This window comes from Chrysemys picta, unplaced genomic scaffold (genome assembly GCF_011386835.1).
Source record: "Chrysemys picta bellii isolate R12L10 unplaced genomic scaffold, ASM1138683v2 scaf20, whole genome shotgun sequence".
NCBI lineage: Eukaryota > Metazoa > Chordata > Testudines > Emydidae > Chrysemys > Chrysemys picta.
This window is the reverse complement of record NW_027052727.1, coordinates 18,268-44,544: the sequence shown is the minus strand read 5'-3', so window position 1 is coordinate 44,544 and position 26,277 is coordinate 18,268. Positions and strand designations below refer to the sequence as shown.

The window sequence follows — 26,277 nt, the reverse complement described above, 5'->3', positions numbered from 1 at the left end:
GAGAACCTGCTTCCGAGCTGATCAAAGTCTGTTTGATGGATAATGGAACAAGACATGGAATAACTTATTTGATCTATTTTAACCCTCTCTCTCAAGGATGCAGTCAGCAGTGGTTATATCTCTGGCCGGAAACTTGGTGCTCACACGCGACGTGAGATGATTTCAGTTTACACCCTCTTACTTGTTCATGAATTCAACATTACCCAGCAAGACCTCCGTTTGCTCTGAGGTCAAACCTCTCCTTATTTATTGAGGGCCAGGCACTTTCCAAACATTCTCTGCTCCAAGGAGCTCACAATCTAACCTTTAAACCCTAGGATGATTTCCCAGAGGAATATGGGCTCATTAAAGCAGGAGACTGAGTCAGAGAACCGAGTGACTTCTTGTAGCTGACCTTCCGCATGGGGTGAGGTGAGTGCCAGGAGCCTGGTCTGGCCCTCGGACCGTGGGCCAGCCAAAGCATGGCTGGAGTTATTTTCAATTGCTTATTTAATTTGGCAGGCTGCTACATTTTGGTTCTTCCAGGCCTGCTGGAAGCAATGGTGGGTACTCCATAACTCCTTGTAGCACCAGTGCCATCTTATCTTGCAGTATCCGAGTACGTACCTCATGCCTAAGGGCCAAATTCTGAAATCGGATGCTTGCATGTGGCCCCTATTATCTGCAAGAGGGAGACACATGAGCAATTCCAATAAGGTAGAATTTTGCCTTAACTGATTACATTGCTTCTAACATCTTTTTAATCATAAAGTCCCCATTGTTAGAGCGCACAGTTGTCAGTGCCTTAATGCTAAGCAGAAGAAGAATGTGGCATCCTTGTAAGTTCCCCCAAAGCAGGTATTTGTCTTTTCAGTGAACCACAGACAATTACTGTAGCAGAGTCTCCCTGGCCCCTCACCTAGGAGCCACAGGGACCTGCCAGTCACTTCCCGGGAGCCACCTTAAGTAAGCACTGCCTGGACCCTGCACCCCCTCCCATGCCCCAACCCCCGTCCCACCCTGAGCCCCTTCCCGCACCCCAAACCCCTCGGCCCCAGCCCAAACCAGAGCCTCCTGCACCCCAAACTCCTCATCCCCGGCCCCACCCCAGAGCCTGCACGTCAACCATCTGCCCCAGCCCTGAGCCCCCTCCTGCATGCAAACTCGCTCCCAGAGCCTGCACCCCTCCCGCACTCCGAACTCCTCAGCCCCAGCCCAGAGCCTGCATCCCCAGCCGGAGCCCTCATCCCCGCCCCAAACCCCTGCCCCAGCCCTGAACCCCCTCCTGCACCTCAGACTCTTCACCCACGGCCCCACCCAGGAACCCGCACCCACAGCCGGAGCCCTCACGTAGTACGGCCCTACAGACTGGGTGAAGGGCTGTCAGGCTGGAAAGCCAGAAAGGCGGAAGTTGCAGGAGTCAAGGCAGAAGATGATGATGGGCCTGGATGATGGTGTTAGTGACGTGGTAGAAAGAGACGGTCAGATCTCAGAAATGACATGGAGGAAAAAAGCAGCTAGTCTCTTGTGATAAATGAAGGGGGGTGTAGCTCCCTTTGATAGACAGCCAGCCAGCTAGCTGTAAAATCCCTCTTGGTCTGTTCTCTGCTTGCTTTGCCTGTAAAGGGTTAACAAGCCCACAGGTAAAAGAAAAGGAAGTGGGCTCATGACCAAAAGAGCCAATGGGAAGGCAGAACTTTTTAAAATGGGAAAGAAACTTTCCCTTTTGTCTGTTGTTCTCTGGAGAAGCAGGGAAGCACGGAGCAGCAATGCTATAAGGGGGAATGCTGTGTATGTTTTGAACCAGGTATGAAAAATTATCTTCCATACCTAGAAGGAACCATTTGGAGAGGGAACATTTAGATAAATGTGATCAGGTTTATTCTTTATTTTGGCTTGTGGAGCTCCTCTGTGCTAACCCCAGATGCTTTTGTTTGCTTGTAACCCTTAAGCTGAACCCACAAGGAAGCTAGTTTGGGTGCTTAATTTTTGGAATTGCTCTTTTAAAATCTAGCAAAAGCCTAAGTTCCCGATGTATTTTCTTTCTTTTTGTTTTTAATAAATAATAAAACTGCACTGGGAGTGACAGAGTGGGGATTCAGCCTTGACATCGCTCATCTTCATTTTTTTTAAATAGCTCATTTTCTTTTTTTATGAATTGAGCTGAGGAAAAGGTCACAACCCTGGCTGCTGTCTGGGTTTGCAGGTGGTTGGTGGTGTGCTGGGTTCAATAGGGGTGCTAGGGGTGCCAGAACGAGGGGTGCTAGGCCCGCCGCACCCCCTGGCTTGAAGTGGTTTCCATAGGGCGACTATGCCAGGTTGGGGAAGACGCTTAAGGAAATGGAGGCTCAGGTGATCTTCAGTGGGATTTTGCCTGTGCCTAGAGAAGGGCAGCAAAGGTGTGACAGGATTATGATGCTCAACAGATGACTCAGGCAGTGGTGCTATGAGGAGGGCTTTGGGATGTATGGCCACTGGGAGGCATTCATGGACAGAGGACTGTTCTCTCGGGATGGACTTCACCTGATCAGGGAGGGAAATAGACTTCTAGGCATAGGCGGTGAGTTATATCTCCATGTGGTGCCCAGGCACCAGCAATATTCAGAGCCCAGGGGCCCAGCTCCACCAATATTTGGGGCCGGGTGTTCTCCCCCTCCCACCCCGGCCCCACCTCCCGCCCCCTCCCGCCGGCCTCTCTAGCTGCCTCCCTGGAGCAGAGCATCCCTGGCTGCCTCTTCCGCCAGCTCCATGCTGCCTCCCTGCAGCAACTGCTCCCGTGGGGTCCTAGTGCCCCCCATCTCGACTGCCAGGGCAGACTGACTGAGCCTGCCCTTCCACCCTCCGACCCTTCCCTTTTCCGGCGGGACCCTCCACCAGCACAGCCCTTCCCCCCCCCCCCCCGCCCGCAGTCACCACTCCTGCCCCATGCTGGGCAAGGGGCAGGAGGGAACATGGGGAGGAAGGGGGGTGATGTGGGTAATTATATGCTGTCAGCCTGACATCCATCCCAGGCAAGATGATGGAATATCTGCTATGGGATTATGTAAAACAAGTGGAAAACAGACGTGTCATAAGTGCGCTGAACTGAGTGTCATCAGAGCACCTGTTTGTTTTCTTTCCCCCTCCCTAGCCCCCAGGCACAAGGGCACAGAGTAGAATGCCCTGGGTACTGCTCATCCCGTGCAACTCCATTGGTAATCGGACTCTCCCTCGCCCAGAGTTCAAATCAGGGTAGCTTGTCCGTGATGCAGTGGGAGGTGTGGTCAAATGTTCGGCTGCATGTCTGTGTTCTTTCTGCAGGCTGTATTGACTGTGGCCGGACACCCCAGCAGGCTCCAATCAAACCAATAAATCCCAGACTTGGTTTGTAGCAAAGGCACTTGGTCAGGTTTCTTGTCAGCGTTGAGGAGAGAGCAGCCATTGGACTATACGCTGAGTAGCTGCAGATTGACAGCTGTGTGCCAGGTGCTTTGGGGAGATCCGCGCTGATGCGTGAGTGGCGGACGGGGAGAGATTTTCTGGAATGTGTGAAACTGACAGAGAAGATGCCACAGTAAAGGAAATAGGGGCATGAAGGTGCGGTGATCCTAGCAAGGTGGAAGAGGGGGAAATGAAGGTGCTTTAAGCAAAGAAATGACTGAACTATGTTGCAGTTTTGATTTTATTAGGAATTGCTCCTGGGAATGTTACGTATTGGTGGGAATATTCTGGACTGATGTTATAGGGACAATCCTGATAGTTGGGGCTTTGTCTAATATCGGCACCTGTTACCTCCCCCCCGCCCTGATCCGATCCGATTTTTCACACTTCCCGGCTGGTCGCCAGCTGCTGCTGGGAAGCTGCTGGGAGCCTTAAAGGCTGTTGGTGCTTCCCTGGGGTCCGAGCAGAGACTGTTGCTGCTGCCTATAAATCTGCAGTTGGATTTATCACCCTATCCCCGTGTGAGTCACTTGGGCAGCACTGAGCCCAGTCAGCCACATTCCTAACAGCTGAACAGAAGATCTCGTGGTCACAGGTCACGAAGGGCCCCTACAAAGTACATGTACCAACAAGACACTAATTTTACATTTGCTATATCAGGTCACGTGCCTGGGGAAATTCAGGTGTATTATCAGCATGGGCACCAATGACCCTGAGAATAGTGTTTTAACCAGTTACATTATATTTACCTCTTGGTTAATATAATTACTGTGTTGAATTGTGTGTGTTATTTCTTGGGAGCCTCCAAATATCTGGCAGGTAAGTGGGGGTTACACTGGTGTTAGAATTTCCCTCCTAAGCTGCCCTGATGATCCTGCCAGGAAGGGGCACAGGGGATGGAGGCACCGCCAAATAAACTCATACGGGAAGAAAATAAGGAAGTTAAACCCCACTGAGCTGAGGGCAGGATCCAGAAGAACCCAGGCCTGTCCATCAAAACCTATAAGGAGATCACCTCCTTTAGAGCTAACCAGGTGGATGGGGGGCACTGTGATGCTGTGGAATGTGGGAGGCACTTTATCATATTGTTGATACCAGTATTCTACAATTGCGATGAATTGTGCTAGATATGCCATGTGAGGTATTTGTGAAAATGTTATGATTTGCCAAGTATGATAATCTTGTTTATATGTTTGTATCACCTTTGTAGTGCGAGTTATAGATACGTGGGGTATATCTGTGTTTCCAGACTTGTGCTGTGTTTCTGAGTGACACTGACACACAGACTGGCATCAGCACTGCCTGGCCTGTTCAATGGCCCATCAAGGGTCATCAGCTGTACAATGAACCCATTGAAAGGCCAGGGACTACGCCTTATGACTCAGCAGGACTTGTAGGGCCATGTCTATAGACAGGGGACTCTAAGGCTTTGTCTACACTCCCCAGCTTTTAGCAACACAACCCCGCCGCTAAAACTTTGGCAGTGTGAACTTTTTTTGTTGGCACTTTTGTCGACAAAAAATTTCCACCCCCTACGAGTGGGGTTATTGTTGTTGACAGGACCGGGCTCCTGCTGACAACGTGGCATTCATACTGCTGACTGGCAAAATGTTCGTCTTTTATAAAGGTTTTTTTTAAGCACCGGTGAACACCAAAACTTTTGTCGCTCACTTGGCAGTGTAGACAAGCCCTAAGGCTTTTCCAGGCCCATGTGTTGTTAGTTTGTAGTTGGGACACAGGAAGTACAAGCCACCTGGAAAAGGAATATAAAGGGCAGCTGCATCATCTCCATTTTGTCATTCCTGCTCCTTATCTCTGGAGTGACTTTTCTACAAGCCGAAGCTCTGAACAAAGGATTGAATGACCCATCCAAGCTGTGGATGTGATCCAGAGGGACTTTCAAGCCAGTGAATTCCCCAGTACTGTTAAGAACTTGATATATGGACCTTGAAGTCGCTGTATGTATCTGAGTGCTTTATCATTTAACACTCTTGTCTTTCTTTTTTCCTTACAATAAACCTATCATTTTACACACTAAAGAATTGCCTGGCAGCGTGGTATTTTGGGTAAGATCCAACTTAATATTGACCTGGCACTGTGGATGACTCTTTGGGGTTACCAGAATATTTTGTATAACGAGCAGAGTTTTTAAATAACTTTCACTGTACTGGACCTAGGTGCTGATTGGGAGCCAGAAAACTGAAACACAATGTGATTTCTTTTTTCAGCTTCTCGATAACCAGTATGGGGGATGAGAAGCAGAGTTTATGACGGGTTGGTGAGTTTAACCTCAGTGTTAACCACCAGTTTTGCTCTCCCTTTTGCAGCCTGCCCTAACCTTGGCAACTGCAATACAATAATCCCTAGCACTTCTAGAGCATTGTTGGCTCCATTTTATTGATGGGGATAAAGGCACAAAGAGAGGAAAATGACTGATTTTCTGTGGAAGCAGCAGAAATGGGAACAGAATCCAGGAATCCTGGCTCCCGGCCCCCTGTTCTAATCAATAACAATTCTTTCCTAAAACTTTGTGGGTTACGCTGGCAAAACCCAGCAAATGATCCCCCTGCACTGGGTAAAGTCACTGAAGGAGTGGGGAACAGGTGGGGTAAAGTTGGGGTGAGGGGTGCCGTGTTTGTAGAACAGCCTCTAGTCCCAACCTGGCTCTGGGAGGACAGGCTTGTTTCTCTGCAGCTATAGCCAGCAGGGGGAGTGCCTAGCATTGTTTTTGTGCAGATCCTACACAAGCATTGACACATCTTGCACCTCCAAAGCACCGACTCCGGGACCACTCTCCTTTTCAGTTGGGGCAAGTGGAACCGAATCTGTTCCACTGAGCGGGGTGAGGAAGGGGAATTGGGGCAGCCCCACAGGGACCACACACACCCCCAGGGGATGCTACAGGAGGGAAGGGGTTATTCTGCTTAGCCAGAGTAAAGGTACAAACTCCCCTCCTGTACTGGATACCCGGGTCAGAGACAGCAGCAGAAGGAATGGGAACCCACAGCTGCATCTATATCTCACATAGGTTGGTCTACATTGTTTATGGCTCAGGTCTAGATGAAATGACTGTAAAGACTCTCAGTAGTTATCAATGATTCACTCTCACGCTGGGAAAACATTGCTAGTGGGGTCCTACAAGAGTCGGTCCTGGCTCTGACAGTTTTCACCATTTCATTCATGATTTAGATGCTCTAGTGGAGAGTGTACTTAGAAATGCTGCAGGCCCGAACAAGCTGGGAAGGGCGGCCAGCAGTTGTGAGGACAGGATTAGAATTCAAAACAATCTTGACGAATTGGAGAATTGGTCTGAAACCATCTTTGTTGAATTTATCTTGATTAGTGCAAATATTTCAGCCAGGAGGACAAAATGAAATACATTAAACAGCCTAGGTACCAATATTACAGAACAGGAGCTGGGGTTCCAGTGGACAACAAACTGAGTATGTGTAAACAATGTGAGGCTATTGTGAAAAAGGCAAATATCATTCTGCAGTGTATTAACAAAGGTGTCGTATGCAAGACAGGAGGTTAAAAAAATGGACATCTTTATTCTTGAGAAAGGAAGACTGTGAGGGGACCTGATAAGTTTTCCTATAAGTTAAGGGCTGTTAGGGAGAGGACTGAGATCAACTCTTCTCCAGCTGCACTGAAAATAGAAGAAGGGGGAAATCAGCATGCTTTGCAGTGATGGAGATTTAGGTGAGACCAGGGGTGGGAAAACTACGGCCTGCGGGACCGTCCTGCCTGGCCTCTGAGCTCCCAGCCAGGGAGGCTGCCCCTGGCCCCTCCCCTGCTCTCCCCCACAACCATGCCACCGCCCGGGCAGCGCTCGGGGGGGCAGGGCTGCGCAGTCCAGCAGGGCAGTGCGCCTAGTTCCCTCCGGGCTGCTGCCCTGAGCGGCATGGTAAGGGTGCAGGGCTGTGAGCTTCTGCGGGGCAGTGTGTCTAGTTCCGGCGGGGCTGCAAGCTCCTGCTGCTCTGAGCGGCATGGTAAGGGGGCCAGGGCGTTGGATAAGGGGCAGGAGGTCCCGGGGGGCAGTCACGGGACAGAGAGCAGGGGGCGGTTGGATGGGCTGGAGGTTCTTGGAGGGGCGGTCAGGGGACGGGGAACGGGGGGTGTTGGATAGGCGTGGAGTCTCGGGGGGTCTGTCCGGGGGCAGGGGTGTGGATAAGGGGCGGGGCGGCCAGTGAGGGTTGGGTAGGGGGTGGGGTTCCGGGGGGGTGGTTAGGGGCAGGGAGGGTCTCTGGAGGTCAGGGGACAAGGAGCTGGGGGGGGGGTTGGATGGGTTGGGGATTCTGAGGTGGGCAGTCAGGGGGTGGGAAGTGGGAGGGGGGCAGCCAGGCTGATTGGGGAGGCACAGCCCTCCCTACCCGGCCCTCCAGACAATTTTGCAACCTCGATGTGGCCCTCGGGACAAAAAGGTTGCCCACCCCTGGGTTAGACATTAAGAAAAACTTTCTATGAGGATAGCTAATCTGTGGAACAGGTTGCCGCAGACCCCCAGGCAAATGCGCTCTCAGCTTCCACAACCCATGGGAGGAACCGCTCTTTAATGTATTGACCATACTTGCTGCTTGGGGTTTAAGCCGTAGGCTCCTCCACCTCCCAGTACCACACCTCTCAGCCTTCAGCATGCCTTCCTCGCTGTGACCGCGCCGCAGTGAGTCTACTTGGACTGGACCCCTGGAGAAGGCTTCACACCCAAAAGAAGCAATGCAGCCCCCCCCGTCTCTGGACTGCATCGACTCCCAGCTGGTGCAAAACAGAAGGGCGTCTTGTACGTCTGAACCTAACACAGGAAGTTCTCAGGGGCCTTGAGCAAGAAATTCTCAGCACCGTCCTGCTGGGCTTGTCCCTACCCAGGTGGGCTCAGGCGGCTCCTTGTTCCCAGCCCAGAAGTGACTCCTCCTTCTTGTGGTCCCTCCTATATCCCCTCCAAGGCCCCGCCGCCATCCTGTCTTCTTTCCCAGGCAAACAGATCTCCAGGTGACTCTCTCTCTTCAGCTCTCTGTTCTCTCTGCTGCCCATAACTGGCTGGCTCCAAGTTGGGATGGGCCTTCAGGTCATCAGTTGCTAAGTTACAAAGTGTCCAGGCTATGGTCTGGGGTCCAGGCTGCTAGACTGGGTCACACCTGGTCCTCTGCAACAATAGACATCCCTCCTCCCACCTTAGTTAGACATGCAGCACATGGGGGAAACTGAGGCACACACAGTATACATACGCAACATTAGGAAAATATCCCACTTAGTCACATAGGTTACCTAGAGAGGATGTGGAATCCCCATCATTGGAGGTTTTTAAGAACAGGCTGGACAAACATCTGTCAGGGTGTGACAGATTTATGTTACCAAGCTGCCAGAGACCTTAGGTGATCAGTCTAAGGCAGCAGGATTTTTAGGGGTGGAGATGAAGAGAGCACACCAAGTAACTAAGTTTAAAGTTTTATTAAGAAAATAACAGCGGAGAGTGCTGCGTGTTTCCCACGTCACTCTGAGGAAGGAAGGAAGGAAACGTTCGTGCCTGAGCCCTAACCCATACTCTCACACGCACAACCCAAGTCTGGGTGTAATGTAAGAAGAAGGCGGGGGGAAGGGGGGACGGGAGTTCTTCCCTGGGCACAGGTTGTCCGGGGTCCGCTGTAAATCTCCAACTTGCTTCCGCTCTCGGGAGGGTTTTTACCCTAGGTGTTCCTGAGGGCTTTTGCTCTCTGCCCCAGTCTGAACCGGTTTTCTGTGGCTTCCTCAGCTTCCCCAAAACACTCCGGCTTCAGGGGATGGGAGACGGCTGTTCTCCCATTCGCTGACCTTCACAGTCTCCCTCGTTTTCGCAGCCCCTGCAGTTTCTGTTCTGTGAGTCTCCTTTCTTATGGCAGGGCAGGGTTGGAAGCTCGGCCCCCCTCTTTCTTGGCAGGTAGCAGAGAATCTGTTGTGTGCAGTGACCTTGGGCTGGAGTCAACCTCTTATCCAGGCCTAGCTGGAGTGTCAAATTAACCCGTTCCCTTGTCTCTCTCTCCCTCCTTTGGCCTCCTGAAACCTGCAAAGGAACCTTCCATTCCCCACTCACTCACACCTTTAACCCTTCCTAGAATACTGCACCAGCGTTAGCAACATACAATACTGATCTGCCTTCCCAGGGGACTTGAGGGAGAGGGCCATTGGGATGTGACAAGGGATGGTCTTGGTTTACTTGGTCTTGCCAGTGACCTCTTGAGGTCCCTTCTAGCCCAGCATTTCTATGGCTCTACAAATGGTGAACAGGCCATTAGAGGCACTTATAAACTAAATGCAGACACTTATTCCTGTCCAGCAGACTTCCTCCGCTGATGATAGCAACAGTGCTACCAGCTGTGAGTAGACCAGGCCATTTACCATGTTACAATCATGAAATTCTACAGAAAAAAAATAGGTCCCCCACCACATACACACAAGCAGTTACTGCTCACATATCTAGCATACCGTACAGAGTGTGCAAACAGCACTGCGCAGCGTAGAGCATTGAGTGCACACACTAAATGCTAGCAAATACTAAACTCTTACTAAAAGAGTTTTTATCCATTCACATTTTGGAAATTATTTTGTGCAAATAAAACATTATTACAGAAAACTATTACATCTAAAAGGTAAAACGTGGTTCAGTGAGCAGATAAATGAGGCCAGAAATCCCACTTGGGACACTCCAAGTGCCAGAGAAAAGCTGGGAGAGGTTGATTGGTTCTTGTAGGGAGACAGAGCAGAGCTCATCCATCTTCCTCTCTGGGGTCCCCTCAGGTTGTGGCACAGACTCCAACAGGCTCTGTTAAGCTGCAGAAGTTAAACACAGGCAACGTCTATTAAAGGGAACCTGCCATAATGGACGGTCACCCTAGTGGCTCCATGTTTAGTGGACAAAATCTCTAACCCCGCCGACAAAGCTTTTAGCTCCAGTGTCAGAGATCTGTGTTCCTGGAGCCTCAGGTGCTGGGCTCTGTCCCTCCTGCAGGTTCACTGGAGACTGTTCTCTGAAGCAGCTGGATTTATCATTACAAATCTCACCCAATGCTGTATCAGCAACCACAAAGAAACCCCTCTCACTAGAGTCTTTCACACCTAAATTCATCGCAGAGAAAACAAGGGGGATTTGGCTGCAAACCTGTGTGAATAAAAGGGAAATAAGAGATCCAGAACTCCCCTGTTCTGCTCCGTGGGGCTGGTTTGCTAGAGGGGACGGGCCAGTGAGACTCAGGGTCCAATGACTTGGACTAGGTGTCTCTCTCCAGAGGCCTCAGTGAGAACAGTGAACCCCCAGGCTAGAGCCCCCCTCACTTACCCTTGGCAGATGTGTCAGAGCCACTAGATCCTTGGTCACTTGCTGTGCAGAGGAGGAGGAGAAGAGAGAGTATATTAGCATCTCTCACAAGGCAGGGCTTCAGCGTAGTTAGTAGATACGGGGGACTCTTATCCAAAGGGAACAGTCATCACCTTACTCTTCCCTAGCAGTGAGGTGGTTGGTGCACAGATCAGTCTACAATGCAGCTGCCCTGGATTTCCACTATTCACATGCAAAAAACGTTACCATTGTACGAGGTCAGCACTGACTTGTGCTTTTCCTGTCTCTTCAGAATGGAAGCACTGAACACTCAACAGTCAAAGGCTAGCAAACTAAGAAATGCTGGGCTATGGATACTCAGGCCAAACAACCTCAACTCTGCCCCCTTCGGTCTGTGCCCAAATGGGTCCCTCAAGCAGACCACAGACTTCACCCTCACACCCTGCCAATCGACAGCAATTCCCGCTTTAATCAATGGCGCTGCACAGAACAGTGTGGATGGCATGAAGAGGAACGCTGATTTGGGTTGGTGCTGGGCACACAGACAAGGGTGAGTTTGGTTTGGCCTGGTGCTGTTCTACTTCCTGTTCCTATTCCCAGACCCACTGGGGCAGAGTTCGAGTTGCGTGGGAAGCATCATTCTACCTCGGCATATCCTGGTTTGCCAACCTTTGACTTCTGGGAATTCAACACTCTCATTCTGAAAGGACACAGGGAGCCCAGGGCAGGGTTGAGCACCTGCAACCTTAACTCCACGTTAGCAAAGTTCTTGCATGTGAATTTCCGTTGTTCTGGAGTAACGAGGAGGAGCGAAGGAGGCACGACTCAGGGCCAACTGTAGGAGGAAGGGGGATGCTCCGAGGAGGTTGTGTTGGCACTTCTCAAACCCCCTCAGGTACCCGCTGGAGACACCCCTGAGAGGGTAAAGAGAGAGCTGGACGGCTACACCCTAGCAGGGCCCGGCAGATCTACGCATTTTATACTGACTCTTGGTGCCAGGCATTATATGGCTTCTGAGACAGTCCATCATTTATGTAAATATTTCCCATAGTTTTAGTCTTGGTCTTGTCCCTAAAGCTAATTGCAGGAGACAACTGAGGAGGGGATTTGAACTCGTGGTCCTCGAGGTGACAGCTTGGTGCTGACCTGACGTCAATGGAAAGACGCCCATTGGCTTCAACAGGCTTTGGATCAGGCCCAGACTTCACAAGCACCAAACCAACTTTCAGGTAAGTCAAAAGAAGTGTAACATTAAAAGCAGGTCAGACACCTTCAGGGTCACACTCAGCCACACACAGCACAGCTCTAGGGGGATAATAATTCTGCCCAACACCACCGTATACATTCCTGACCATCTGTGACGTTATTGATATAATCTGGGACCATATAGGTCATTGTTGCAACCAAGGTCCTGTAGTGGCACGCAAATCTTGTATAAAGGGGATCAAATGGGGTGTCTAAGACAAGGTTCTGGTTTACTGGTTATGATTATGCTGTCTATATGTGTGTATCACTTTTGGAGTTGAAGTTATGAATATTGGCTCTATACTGTCTGTATTTCAAACTTATGCTATGCTGCTGGGTGACATCCCAGACAAACTGGTGTTAGCTCTGCCTAGCCTGCTTGATGGCCCATTAAGGACCATCAGCTATACAATGGACCCATTGAGAGAAGGCAGATACGCCTTGTAACTCAGCAAAGTATGCAGGGACTGGCCCATGTGACTCCAGACTCCATTTTGTTGTAATTTTCCACAGTAAGAACAAAGAGGTGTTCTTACACCTGGAAAAGACTATATAAGGCTGATGCCTCATCTCCATCTGGTCTTCAATCCTGCTTCATACCTCTGGAGGAACTTTGCTACAAGCTGAAGCTTTGAACAAAGGACTGAGGACCCATCCCAGCGGGGGATGTATTCCAGAGACTTGATTTGAACCTGCAGTTTATTCCATCGCTGCTGCAAGCCTAAACCAAGAACTTTGCCATTACTGTATGTAATTGATCCCATTTAACCAATTCTAACTCTCATCTCTATCTTTTTCCTTTTATGAATAAACCTTTAGATTTTAGATTCTAAAGGATTGGCAACAGCGTGATTTGTGGGTAAGATCTGATTTGTATATTGACCTAGGTCTGGGGCTTGGTCCTTTGGGATCAGGAGAACCTTTTTCTTTTACTGGGATATTGGTTTTCATAACCATTTGTCCCCATAACGAGTGGTACTGGTGGTAATACTGGGAAACTGGAGTGTCTAAGGAGATTGCTTGTGAGACTTGCAGTTAGCCAGTGGGGTGAGACTGAAGTCCTCTTAGTCTGGCTGGTTTGGTTTGCCTTAGAGGTGGAAAAAACCCCAGCCTTGGGCTGTAACTGCCCTATTTGAGCAATTTGTCCTGAGTTGGCACTCTCAGTTGGGTTCCGCCAGAACCGCATTGTCACAGTGGCGTAGTCGTGCTTGGATCCACAGAACCAGGTCAATTAAGCTTTGGATCAGAACCCCACGTTATCCAAATTTGAATTTTGGGATTGAGAGTTTGGTTGGTTAAAGAGCAGTTGCAATGGGTGAGCAAAGAGCATATGAGGGCCTTGACAAAAAAGCCCTGAAAGATTTGTGTTCAGAAAAGGGGATAAGCTTTAGAAAGAAAGCTACAAATCAAGAACTGAGAGAGCTGTTAATGGCCAGTGATCAGAAGGCAGAAGCAATTGAAAAGCAAAAGGCAGCAAGTAAACTTCAACTTGAACATGAACAAAGACTGGCAGAAATTCGATTGCAGGAACTAGAAGCTGAGGCAAAAGTGCAAAGATTTCAGCTCCAAGTCAGAAAAGCAAGGGAAGAAAAGCAGAAATTGTATCCTCTTGAAAGTCCAGTTTATAACAATGTTGGTATGTTGTATAACTCTGAGCAGTTGTCTGGGTGTAACCAAATGTACCCCAATTCTGCCACCTTTTATGTAAATGCTTTTACTGTGTGTTCAGTAACGGGTGACTCCATAACTGGTGCCAATGCTCTGTATGGGAGTGGTAATGAAAGATTCACAGAGAATGTAAAAGTCAATGGTAAAAGCTGTGTAGGGCAAATTATGGCTTCTAACATCACTCTTGTTAAAGCAGATCTTGTCAAAGAGGAAGATTATTTACCAAATCAGAGTGTGAATGTTGTAGTCCTCTATGAGTTCACTGTCCGTGTGCCTTTAGCCAGAATCCACCTTGAATGGAATGGTGCTAAGCATGAAGTTATAGCTGGGGTAAGGAAGTTATTGCCTAAGGATCTTTTGATTGGGGAAAATGTTAAAGCTTTGTTCAGTCCAGGTGGTCAGTCACAGGACAGGAATGATCTTAAACCTGTGTCTATTGTGGGCAATGATTTGCCTGGGGAGGGTTGCTCCAAAGGTTTGTCTGAGAAGAGCTATTTGTCGGTAAATGAAGTTTCTGAATGTCGGTCTAGTGTCTCAGAAGTGAATCTGGAGTTGAATCAAGAGCAGCAAAATCTTATTGGGCAGGAAAATGTTTCTCTGGAGCAGACTAAAGAGGATGGTCAGGTGGAAGCCCTAACTGAGGAAGGAGAGGGTGGATTTTTGATGGGTGATGCTTTGGTGGCTAGTACAGCTTGTAAAAGTGAATCTGAAAAGGGTAACTGTGATTTGCTGGCAGTGGCTCAGTGTAGTAAAAAGAGCAGTTTATCTGCTGGGAGTGGCAAGGTGCCTGGTAAGGAAGCTGCCCCACTCTCCCAGTCTTTGTCTGTAGTCAGCCCTGTGTGCTGGGACAAAGGAGAGGAAGGCAGGAAAAGTTTGGAGGAGCCTGGGCAGCCTTGTGAGCTGATGGCTTTGTCTAGTCAGCAGTTTGGGAAGGCAGGGAGAGTGGAAGATGAATGTCCCTATACCTTACCTGTTTCCTGTGTGGAGAATAGTGACAGTGAAGGAAATGTGCCTGTGTCTGTCAGGGGTATTGACTTGCCTATGGAGGAAGCTACCTCAGTCTCCAAGCAGTTGTCTGTGAACAGCCCTGTGTGCTGGGACAAGGGAAATGAAATCCCGAGCTATGTGTCTGGTAAAAAAGGTGTCTCCAGCTCTTCTTTGTCTGTGGAGCAGACAGAAGGTGCCTTTCGGCCTGTGATGGTTGAGGTTAGTGCAGTTGTCTCAAAGTTGGTTCTGAATTCAACTAAAGCCCAGGAAGGGAATGGTCCTAAGTCTGTGTCTGCTGGGGAGAATGGCACTGTAACTAAGTTGCATACAGTTAGTGTCTTAGCAAAATCCCAGAGACCAGACAATTCTGGTGCTTGTATTTTGCCTATTGCTAGTGTGTGGTTGGTAAAGGGTGTAGCAACACGGTCTAATCAGGGTAATACCCTAGCCGGGGCACACGGAGAGCATGCAGGTGATTTGGTTGTGTTACCTACTGATGGTGTGGAAACTTGTAGCAAGAAGGAAAGGATTCCTAAACTTGTGTGTGGCAAAGGAAAGGGAAATGTTTCTAACCTTTCATCTAGGAAGTCTATGGGTTTGCCTGAAAGGGGATTGTGTAGAAATCTGCCTGATGGGCCAAAGGAGATCCTGGATGTAAGTAAGACCCAGAAAAAATCTGTTGTTGCTCAGGAAAGTGTTCCTTTAGAGCAAGCCCTAGGTGAAGAGGGTAAGGGCAGAATTTCTGTGAGGGGTGATTTGCTGCTTAAAAAAGCTCCTGGGGAAAGGAATCCTCATGGTAATTTGTGCAAGCAGTTCCCTGCAAATGAAGGGTGTGAGAGTAATTTAATCAAGGAAGTTTCAGTTCCTAACAGCCAGAAATTTTCTGTTGTGAATGGATCCACTGACTTTCCTTTCCAAAGATCCAGTGTGGGTAGCTTTGAGAAGGTCTCAGATGGAGTAAGAGCTGTTAAGAAAATTGAGCAGCCCTATAACCGAGTGGCTGTGTGTGGCCAGCTTGTTGGGAAGACAATGGTGTTGGAACAGGAATGTCTCCATTCTAATTCTTTAAGTGAGCAGTCTGTGCTTCAGGGTCTGAGGACAGATTTGGTTACTGGTGTTTCAAAGCAGAACAGTTTTATGGCTAAATGCTTGAGGATGCAGGGGAGAGCAAGCAAACTCTCACCCTCAGACTCTTTGGATTTGTGTGGTATCTCTTTAAGACAGAGTCCAGCCTTGGAAATGATAACAGTTAAGGATATGAAAACTGGTGGACTGGCTTCTGTCTGTGGTAATGCAAATTACTTGTCTGGCTGGGAGGGGAAGGACTTGCTAATAGCTGTTAGCACAGAGAGCCCACCCCATCAGCCAGTAAATTCTGTTAAGCAAGAAAAATCAGGGTGTGATCCTGCAGGACAAGGAGGAAAGAGAAAACTGAATTTTGCAAAGGAAAGCCACAGGTTAACCCTAAAATGCCCAAACTCCAATGGTATTGAGCCAAAGGTGTGGCATGACAACCATGATTGTAGATGGACACTTGCAATGGATTTGTTGTTAATGCTAATGGTAATTTTGTAACTGATGTGTTGCTATTACCAAGAACTGTAAGAATGTACAATGTTCCTAATCTGTTGGAAAATCCCTTGAACATGTTAAAAGGAATACATGAGAACACACTTTATGTTAAAAGGCCTTGCTATACTAATGTTTCACAGTTGATGCCTGTAAACAGTATTGGAACTTTTCACAGGAGAAAAGACATTCCAGACCTAATGTACTGTATGAGAAGGGAAACTAAGGCACACTACCATATTGCCTTCATGGCTAAATGCCAAGATTCCTGTACTATGAACATCATTAATATCTGCATTTATTTGATGTTAATTGGGTTCCAAACATTTGCCCGAGCTTGTATGGATAAAGTAGCTGTTTTCTTTAGCTCTTAGCAAGGTCACATGAGACATACAGGAACCATGCTGCAAGAGCAGATCCAATCCACTATTGTTCTAACCAAGTTTTACCTTGTTTGTAAAGAGGTTCAATCATGTTGTTGAACACAATTTTGATAAACCATTTCTGTTGTTCTTTAGCCAGCTAAGCCATAGTGCCTAACCCCGATACTAGCCATAGTGAGATAAACCCAAGGATGGGGAGCTCTTGGGATGCAGTCAGTGATGTTTGTGTCATCCCTTCCTGCATCAATTTTGCGTTGGGGGTGTGACGTTATTGATATAATCTGGGACCATATAGGTCATTGTTGCAACCAAGGTCCTGTAGTGGCACGCAAATCTTGTATAAAGGGGATCAAATGGGGTGTCTAAGACAAGGTTCTGGTTTACTGGTTATGATTATGCTGTCTATATGTGTGTATCACTTTTGGAGTTGAAGTTATGAATATTGGCTCTATACTGTCTGTATTTCAAACTTATGCTATGCTGCTGGGTGACATCCCAGACAAACTGGTGTTAGCTCTGCCTAGCCTGCTTGATGGCCCATTAAGGACCATCAGCTATACAATGGACCCATTGAGAGAAGGCAGATACGCCTTGTAACTCAGCAAAGTATGCAGGGACTGGCCCATGTGACTCCAGACTCCATTTTGTTGTAATTTTCCACAGTAAGAACAAAGAGGTGTTCTTACACCTGGAAAAGACTATATAAGGCTGATGCCTCATCTCCATCTGGTCTTCAATCCTGCTTCATACCTCTGGAGGAACTTTGCTACAAGCTGAAGCTTTGAACAAAGGACTGAGGACCCATCCCAGCGGGGGATGTATTCCAGAGACTTGATTTGAACCTGCAGTTTATTCCATCGCTGCTGCAAGCCTGAACCAAGAACTTTGCCATTACTGTATGTAATTGATTCCATTTAACCAATTCTAACTCTCATCTCTATCTTTTTCCTTTTATGAATAAACCTTTAGATTTTAGATTCTAAAGGATTGGCAACAGCGTGATTTGTGGGTAAGATCTGATTTGTATATTGACCTAGGTCTGGGGCTTGGTCCTTTGGGATCAGGAGAACCTTTTTCTTTTACTGGGGTATTGGTTTTCATAACCATTTGTCCCCATAACGAGTGGTACTGGTGGTAATACTGGGAAACTGGAGTGTCTAAGGAGATTGCTTGTGAGACTTGCAGTTAGCCAGTGGGGTGAGACTGAAGTCCTCTTAGTCTGGCTGGTTTGGTTTGCCTTAGAGGTGGAAAAAACCCCAGCCTTGGGCTGTAACTGCCCTATTTGAGCAATTTGTCCTGAGTTGGCACTCTCAGTTGGGTTCCGCCAGAACCGCATTGTCACACCATCGCCTTCTCTGCACTAGAAAAATTGGGACCCATCCCCGCAAGCAATGCAATTCCACCAGTGATAGCAAAGTTGAAGCAACTGAGGAGATGGGGTTCAGGTGTTTTTAACCACTGCATCATCTAGACTTCCTCTGAGCAAGGTTACAGAACATGTGTCTACAGCCACTCTACACTACTGAAGACGACCTCTGCTGGGAAAATAACAAAGCAGGGCAGATTATCCAACAAGTTCTTGGAATGTATTGGAGACATTTTTTCTTTCAGAAGGTGGAGAAAGCTACTAGGGGAGAGGCTGTTCTAGATTTAACTTTGACAAATAGGGAGGAACTGGTTGAGAATTTGAAAGTGGAAGGCAGCTTGGGTGAAAGTGATCATGAAATGACAGAATTCATGATTCTAAAGAATGGTAGGAGGGAAAACAACACAATAAAATAATGGATTTCAAGAAGACAGACTTTAGCAAACTCAGGGAGTTGCTAGGTAAGATCCCATGGGAAGCAAGTCTAAGGGGAAAAACAGTTCAGAAGAGTTGGAAAGTTCTCAAAGAGACATTATCAAGCACACAGGTGCAAACTATCCCACTGCACAGGAAAGCAATGAAGGATGGCAAGAGACCACACTGGCTTAAACCAGGAGATCTTCAATGATCTAAAAATCAAAAGAGAGTCCTACACAAAGTGGAAACTAGGTCAAATTACAAAGGATAACTGTAAACAAATAATGCAAGTATGTAGGGGCAAAATCAGAAAGGTCAAGGTACAAAACGAGATCAAACTAGCTAGAGACATAAAGGGTAACAACAAAACATTCTACAAATACATTAGCAGCAAGAGGAAGACCAAGGATAGGGTAGGCCCATTAGTCAATGAGGAAAGAAAGACAATAACAGAACATGGGAGGAGAGGTTGATACGCTGGAGGGTAGGGATAGGATACAGAGGGACCTAGACAAATTAGAGGATTGGGCCAAAAGAAATATGATGAGGTTCAACAAGGACAAGTGCAGAGTCCTGCACTTAGGAAGGAAGAATCCCATGCACTGCTACAGACTAGGGACCGAATGGCTGGGCAGCAGTTCTGCAGAAAAGGACCTAGGGGTTACAGTGGACGAAAAGCCGAATATGAGTCAACAGTGTGCAATATGAGTCAACAGTGTGCCCTTGTTTCCAAGAAGGCTAATGGCATCTTGGGTTGTATCAGTAGGGGCATTTCCCGCAGACCGAGGGACGTGATCATTCCCTTCTATTCGGCACTGGTGAGGCCACATTTAGAGTACTGTGTCCAGTTTTGGGCCCCACACTACAAGAAGGATGTAGATAAATTGGAAAGAGTCCAGCGGAGGGCAACAAAAATGATTAGGGGGCTGGAGCACATGACTTATGAGGAGAGGCTGAGGGAACTGGGATTGTTTAGCCTGCAGAAGAGAAGAATGAGGGGGGATTTGATAGCTGCTTTCAACTACCTGAAAGGGGGTTCCAAAGAGGATGGATCTACACGGTTCTCAGTGGTAGAAGATGACAGAACAAGGAGTAATGGTCTCAAGTTGCAGAGGGGGAGGTTTAGGTTGGATATTAGGAACAACTTTTTCACTAGGAGGGTGGTGAAGAACTGGAATGGGTTACCTAGGGAGGTGGTGGAATCTCCTTCCTTAGAGGTTTTTAAGGTCAGGCTTCACAAAGCCCTGGCTGGGATGATTTAGTTGGGGTTGGTCCTGCTTTGAGCAGGGGGTTGGACTAGATGACCTCCTGAGGTCCCTTCCAACCCTGAGATTCTATGACTCTATGTGAAAATGGGGAAAGAGCTAAATGACTTTTTTGTTTCAATTTTCACCATAAGGTTTTATAGCGATTGGACGTTGAGCATAGTGAACACCAGTGAAATTGAGGTAGAATCTGAGGCTAATGTAGGGAAAGAACAAGTTTAAAATGATTTAGACAAGTTAGATATCTTCAAGTCACCAAGGCCTGATGAAAGGCATCCTAGAATACTCAAGGAACTGACAGAGCAGATATCTGAACCAATATCTTTGAAAAGTCATGGAAGATGGCAGAGAGGACTGGAAGAGGGGAAACATAGTGCCAATCTATAAAAAGGGGATTAGGCACAACCTGAAGAATTACAGACCAGTCAGTTTAACTTCAGTACCCAAAAAGATAATGGGGCAAATAATGAAGCAATCAATTTGCAAACACCTAGAAGATAATAAGGTGACAGTAACAGTCAGCCTGGATTTGTCAAGAACAAATTGTGTAAAACCAACCTGATAGCTTTCTTTGATAGGGTAACAAGCCTTGTGTATGGGAGGAAATGGTAGATGTGGTATAACTTGATTTTAGTAAGGCTTTTGATAATGTCTCATAGGACCTTCTCATTAACAAACTAGGGAAATATAGCCTAGATGGTGCTACTATAAAGTGGGTGCAGAACTGGTTGGAAAACTGTTCCCAGAGAATAGTTATCAATAGTTCACAGTCATGTTGGAAGGGCATGACAAGTGGGGTCCCTCAGGCCTGGTCTACACTAGGAGGTTATGTTGTATTTAGCAGCGTTAACTCGAATTAACCCTGCACCCGTCCACACAACAAAGCTATTTATTTCGACACAGAGGTCTCTTTAAATCGATTTCTGTACTCCTCTCCGACGAGGGGAGTAGCGCTAAATTCGACATGGCCATGTCCAATTAGGGTAGGTGTGTATGTAATTCGACGCTAATAGCTCTGGGAGCTATCCCACAGTGCACCACTCTGTTGACGCTCTGGACAGCAGTCCGAGCTCGGATGCTCTGACCAGCCACACAGGAAAAGCCCCAGGAAAATCTGAATTCCTTTTCCTGTCTGGCCAGTTTGAATCTCATTTCCTGTTTGGACATCGTGGCGAGCTCAACAGCACTGGCAACGATGCAGAGCTCTCCAGCAGAGGTGACCATGCAATCGCAGAATAGAAAGAAGGCCCCAGCATGCACTGATCGGGAAGTCTTGGATCTGATCGCTGTGTGGGGCGATGAGTCCATGCTTTCGGAGCTGCGATCAAAAAAACGGAATGCCAAGATCTACAAGAAGATCTCCAAAGCCATGACGGAGAGAGGATATAGCCGGGATGCAACACAGTGCCGCGTGAAAATTAAGGAGCTGAGACAAGGGTACCAGAAGACCAAAGAGTCAAATGGACACTCTGGATCCCAGCCCCACACATGCCGTTTCTACGAGGCACTGCATTCCATTCTAGGTGTGGCCGCCACCACTACCACACCACTGTCCGTGGACTCTGACGATGGGGTATTGTCGACGGCCGCTTCCTCGGAGATGTTCGCGGACGGGGAAGATGAGGAAGGAGATATGGAGGACGAGGCAGTCGACAGCGCTTTCAATGCTGATTTCCCCAACAGCCAGGGGAAATCACCCTCACGGAGATCCCCTACCAACCCTCCCAAGGTGGTAACCCAGACCGTGAATCAGGGGAAACATCAGTAGGTAAGTGTTTTAAACATTTATTTTGAACAGAATAGGAATGGTATCTTAACAATGGGTTTTTCATGATTAGTTTGCCCTAGGCGCTTTAGTTTCTAGTCCTTGCCAGTGCAGCTACTGGAAAATTCTGTCAATATGTCCGGGGATAGAGCAGAAATCCTCCTGGGGCATCTTCACGAAGGTCTCCTGGAGGTATTGTGAAAGCCTTTGCATCAGGTTCCTGGGGAGAGCGGCCTTATTGCGTCCTCCATGGTAGGAAACTTTTCCGCGCCAGGCTAGCAGCAAGTACTCCGGGATCATTGCCTCGCAAAGCATGGTGGCATACGGCCCTGGTGCTTGCTGGCATTCACGCAGCATGCGGTCTTTCTCTGTCTCCGAAATCGTCATCAGAGTGATATCACTCATGGTGACCTGCTTTGAATTAGGGGAATGTTAGTATTGGGACTGATTGTCTGTTCCTTTACATAACTGTAACCGGCGGTTTACAGCCATGCGGTGGAGGCGTGACAGGGGCAGCATGGAGGGATCTTTCCCAGGGACAGCCGCGAGGGGGTTGGGACAGGGGCAGAGTTCATGCTAGCCGGATTGCCGGCAGCAGGAACTGGCCAATGCTAGGAGCATTGCTTGGAACGTGAAAGGAGGGCACTGCTATAAATTAAGCTTTAAGCAGCCAAAAGTCTACGGCTTACCATGTCCGCCTGCTAGCCGAATTCCGTTGTCCGGCCCCGCTTGTGTGATCTGTACAGCAAGACCCCAGGCACTCAATGGGAAGGCCGAAAATTCGACCTTGTACTGAGTGCGCATGTGATAGGTGCTGTGCATGGTCTTGTTCACAGAGAAAGACTATATTCATTGTTCGCAAAATTGTATCTTTCTGATGAATTCACTCCCTTTTTCCCATCCCACAGCTGCGAGTGTCTCCCGACCTACCCCAGCATCCCCCTCCCAGAGGCTGGCGCAGATCAGGCGACGAAAGAGAAGGACACGGGACGAGATGTTCTCAGAACTTATGGGCTGCTCCCAAGCCGAGGCGGCACAGCAGACCCAATGGAGGGAGAACATGTTGCAATACCAGCGATCACACAGCGAATGGGAGGACAGGTGGCGGCAGGAAGACCAGCAGGCAACTCAAACGCTGCTTGGACTAATGAGGGAGCAAACGCTCCGGCACCTTGTAGATGTTCTGCAGGACAGGAGGACAGAGCCCCGCTGCATTCTCTCTCTAACCGCCCTCCCCCGCCACAAAGTCCCATCCCCCCCTCACCCAAAGTCCCAAGAAGGAGGGGCGGCAGGGGCCGTGAAAACAGTCACTCCACCCCTGCAGACTGCTCAAGTAACAGAAGGCTCTCATTCCCAAAGATTTTATAAGTCCTTTCCTTCGCTCCAAGCACCTCACCCAAGCCCCGTCCCAGTTTCATCCCCTAACTGTGTAGTTCTTAATAAAAAATACGTTTCTGTTAATTACTGTTTCCATCATGTTCTTTTAGAGGAGAGTATCAGAGGGGTAGCCGTGTTAGTCTGAATCTGTAAAAAGCAACAGAGGGTCCTGTGGCACCTTTAAGTCAGTATGGAGATAACTCCAAGATAAGACTTGGAGTCTTCAGGACCAGACTCCAAAGAGAAACTGCTGAGCTCCAGTTCATTTGCAAATTTGACACCATCAGATCAGGATGAAACAAAGACTGTGAATGGCTATCCAACTACAGAAGCAGTTTCTCCTCCCTTGGTGTTCACACCTCAACTGCTAGCAGAGCACCTCACCCTCCCTGATGGAACTAACCTCGTTATCTCCATACTGATTTATACCTGCCTCTGGAGATTTCCATTACTTGCATCTGAAGAAGTGAGGTTCTTACCCACGAAAGCTTATGCTCCCAATACTTCTGTTAGTCTTAAAGGTGCCACAGGACCCTCTGTTGATTTTTAGAGGAGAGTGTGTTTGAAGGGAGGGAAGGGAGTTGGTAATTGGAGAGGACAGTCACCTTTACCAGGGTACAGACACGGGGGCAGGTTCAGCGGAAGGTCACACACACATTGCAGTCACTAGGCACCCTGGTCAGGCTGGGAGGTGGTTTTCATGTTCTGTGTGGGGGGGCTATGTGAGTGTGTGGCGGGGGAGGGTGGTTACAGATCTTATGCAGCGGTCCTTAGCCTGGATGACAGAGCCACGCAGCAGGGGATCTGTAACTCCCCCTCCCCCCCCGCCACAAAGTCACATAGCCCCCACACACAGAGTCCCGAAAAGGAGGGGTGGCAGGCTCCGTTGAAACAACCAGTCCACCACTGCGGACCGCTCTAGGAGCAGGAGCCTGTCATTCCTCGAGTTTAGAAGCGTCCTTTCCATCACTACACCCACTCCCCACCAGTCTGCGTCCCAGTTTCAACACTTTACCACGAAATCCTTAATAAAGAAAACAGTGTTAATGAACAAAGTTTAATTTATTTTATTTTTAAAGGTGTGTTGGAAGGGGCGAGACGGGGTGAACAAGGTATGTAACTGGAGAGGATAGTCAACATTAAGTGGGTAAAGAAATGGGGGCAGGTGCAGCTTCTGTTTAAACAAACTTAATAGTCACAGGTTACCCTGCTCACTGTGGAACCTAGCTTTCAAAGCTTCCCGGATGCACAGCGCGTCCCGCTGGGCTCTTCTAATCGCCCGGCTGTCTGGCTGGGCATAATCAGCAGCCAGGCGATTTGCCTCAACCTCCCACCCCGCCATAAACGTCTCCCCCTTGCTCTCACAGAGATTGTGGAGCACACAGCAAGCTGCAATAACAATGGAGATATTGGTTTCGCTGAGATCAGAGCGAGTCAGTACACTTCTCCATCTCCCCTTGAGACGTCCAAAAGCACACTCCACCACCATTCTGCACTTGCTCAGCCGGTAGTTGAAGAGTTCGCTTTCACTGTCCAGGGCACCTGTATAGGGCTTCATGAGCCAGGGCATTAGCGGGTAGGCTGGGTCCCCGAGGGTCACTATAGGCATCTCCACATCCCCAACAGTTATTTTGTGGTCAGGGAAGTAAATACCTTCCTGCAGCCATCTAAACAGACCAGAGTTCTTGAAAACGCGAGCATCATGAACCTTGCCCGGCCATCCGACATTGATGTTGGTAAAACGTCCCCTATGGTCCACCAGTGCTTGCAGCACCATTGAAAAGTAGCCCTTTCGGTTAATGTACTGGCTGGCCTGGTGGGCCGGTCCCAGGATAGGGATGTGAGTTCCATCTATAGCCCCACCGCAGTTTGGGAATCCCATCGCAGCGAAGCCATCAATGATGACCTGAACGTTTCCCAGGGTCACTACCTTTGAAAGCAGTAGCTCAACGATTGCGTTGGCTACTTGCATCACAGCAACCCCCACGGTAGATTTACCCACTCCAAATTGATTCGCGACTGACCGGTAGCTGTCTGGCGTTGCAAGCTTCCAGAGGGCTATGGCCACTCACTTCTGGACAGTCAGGGCTGCTCGCATCCGTGTGTCTTTGCGCTTCAGGGCAGGGGACAGCAACTCACAAAGTTCCAGGAAAGTTCCCTTACTCATCCGAAAGTTTCGCAGCCACTGTGATTCATCCCAGACCTGCAGCACTATGCGGTCCCACCAGTCTGTGCTTGTTTCCCGGGCCCAGAATCGCCGTTCCACACCATCAACATGACCCATTGCCACCATGATGTCCACGGCGCGGGGTCCCATGCTTTGCGAGAGGTCTGTGCCCCTCTCAGACTTAATGTCCTCACTGCGCTGCCGTAGCCTCCTCGCCCGATTTCTCAGCATCTGCCTTTGAAAAAGGTGGATGATAAGGTGCGAGGTGTTGACAACGGCCATAACTGTAGCGATGATCGCAGCAGGCTTCATGCTCGCAGTAGTGTGGCGTCCGCGCTATCAATCACCAGAAAAGTGCGCGAACTGATCGCCCGCCGGCGCTTTCAGGGAGGGAGGGCGGGAGTGAGGGTTGAATGACGACAGTTACTCAAAACCACCCTTGACACATTTTTTGCCCCAGCAGGCATTGGGGGCTCGACCCAGAATTCCAATGGGCAGCGGGGACTACAGGAACTGTGGGATAGCTGCCCACAGTGCACCGCTTCCAATGTCGACGCTTGCCCCGTTAGTGTGGACTCACAAAGTCAAATTACTGTCCTTAGTGTGGCTTTGACTTTGTAATATCGGTTCCACAAATTCGCTTTAAGTAAAATCGAACTACTCTCGTAGTGTAGACATACCCTCAGGGATCAGTTCTGGGTCTGGTTCTGTTCAATGGCTTCATCAAGGGTTTAGATAATGGCATAGAGAGTACACTTATTAAGATTGTGGCGATACTAAGCAGGAAGGGGTTGCAAATGCTTTGGAGGACAGGATTAAAATTCAAAATGATCTGAACAAACTGGATAAACAGTCTGAAGTAAATAGGATGAAATTCAATATGGACAAATGTAAACTACCCCACTTAGGAAGAAACCATCAATTGCACACATCAAAATTGGGAAATGACGCCTAGGAAGAAGTACCACAGAAAGGAATCTGGGGTCATAGTGGATCACAAGCTAAATATGAGTCAACCGTGTAACACGGTTGCAAAAAAAGGCAACATCATTCTGGGATGATTAGCCCGAGTGTTGTAAGCAAGACACAAGGAGTAATTCTTCCTCTCTACTCTGTGCTGATTAGGCCTGAACTGGAGCATTGTGCCCAGGAAGGATGTGGACACATTGGAGAAAGTCCACGGGAGAGCAATACGAATGATTAAAGATCTAGAAAACATGACCTATGAGGAAAGATCGAAAGAATTGGGTTTGTTTAGTCACAGAAGAGAAGACAGAGAGGGGACATGATAACAGTTTGCAAGTACATAAAAGGTTGTTACAAGGAGGAGGGGAAAAATTGTATTCATCAACTTCTGAGG

General features: G+C 48.4%; 1 protein-coding gene and 1 long non-coding RNA gene across 4 annotated transcripts in view; one reads left to right on the top strand and one right to left on the bottom strand.

The window, feature by feature from the left end:
- The window catches only part of LOC135977726 (class I histocompatibility antigen, F10 alpha chain-like), a 194,198-nt gene that overhangs the window by 151,731 nt on the left and 16,190 nt on the right, over positions 1 to 26,277 (bottom strand). The gene's annotated exons all lie outside the window — the stretch shown is intronic.
- On the top strand, positions 1,363 to 5,438 carry LOC135977728 (uncharacterized). Its single transcript, XR_010595144.1, has 2 exons — positions 1,363 to 1,786; positions 3,280 to 5,438. It is a non-coding gene; the product is annotated as an uncharacterized LOC135977728 (long non-coding RNA).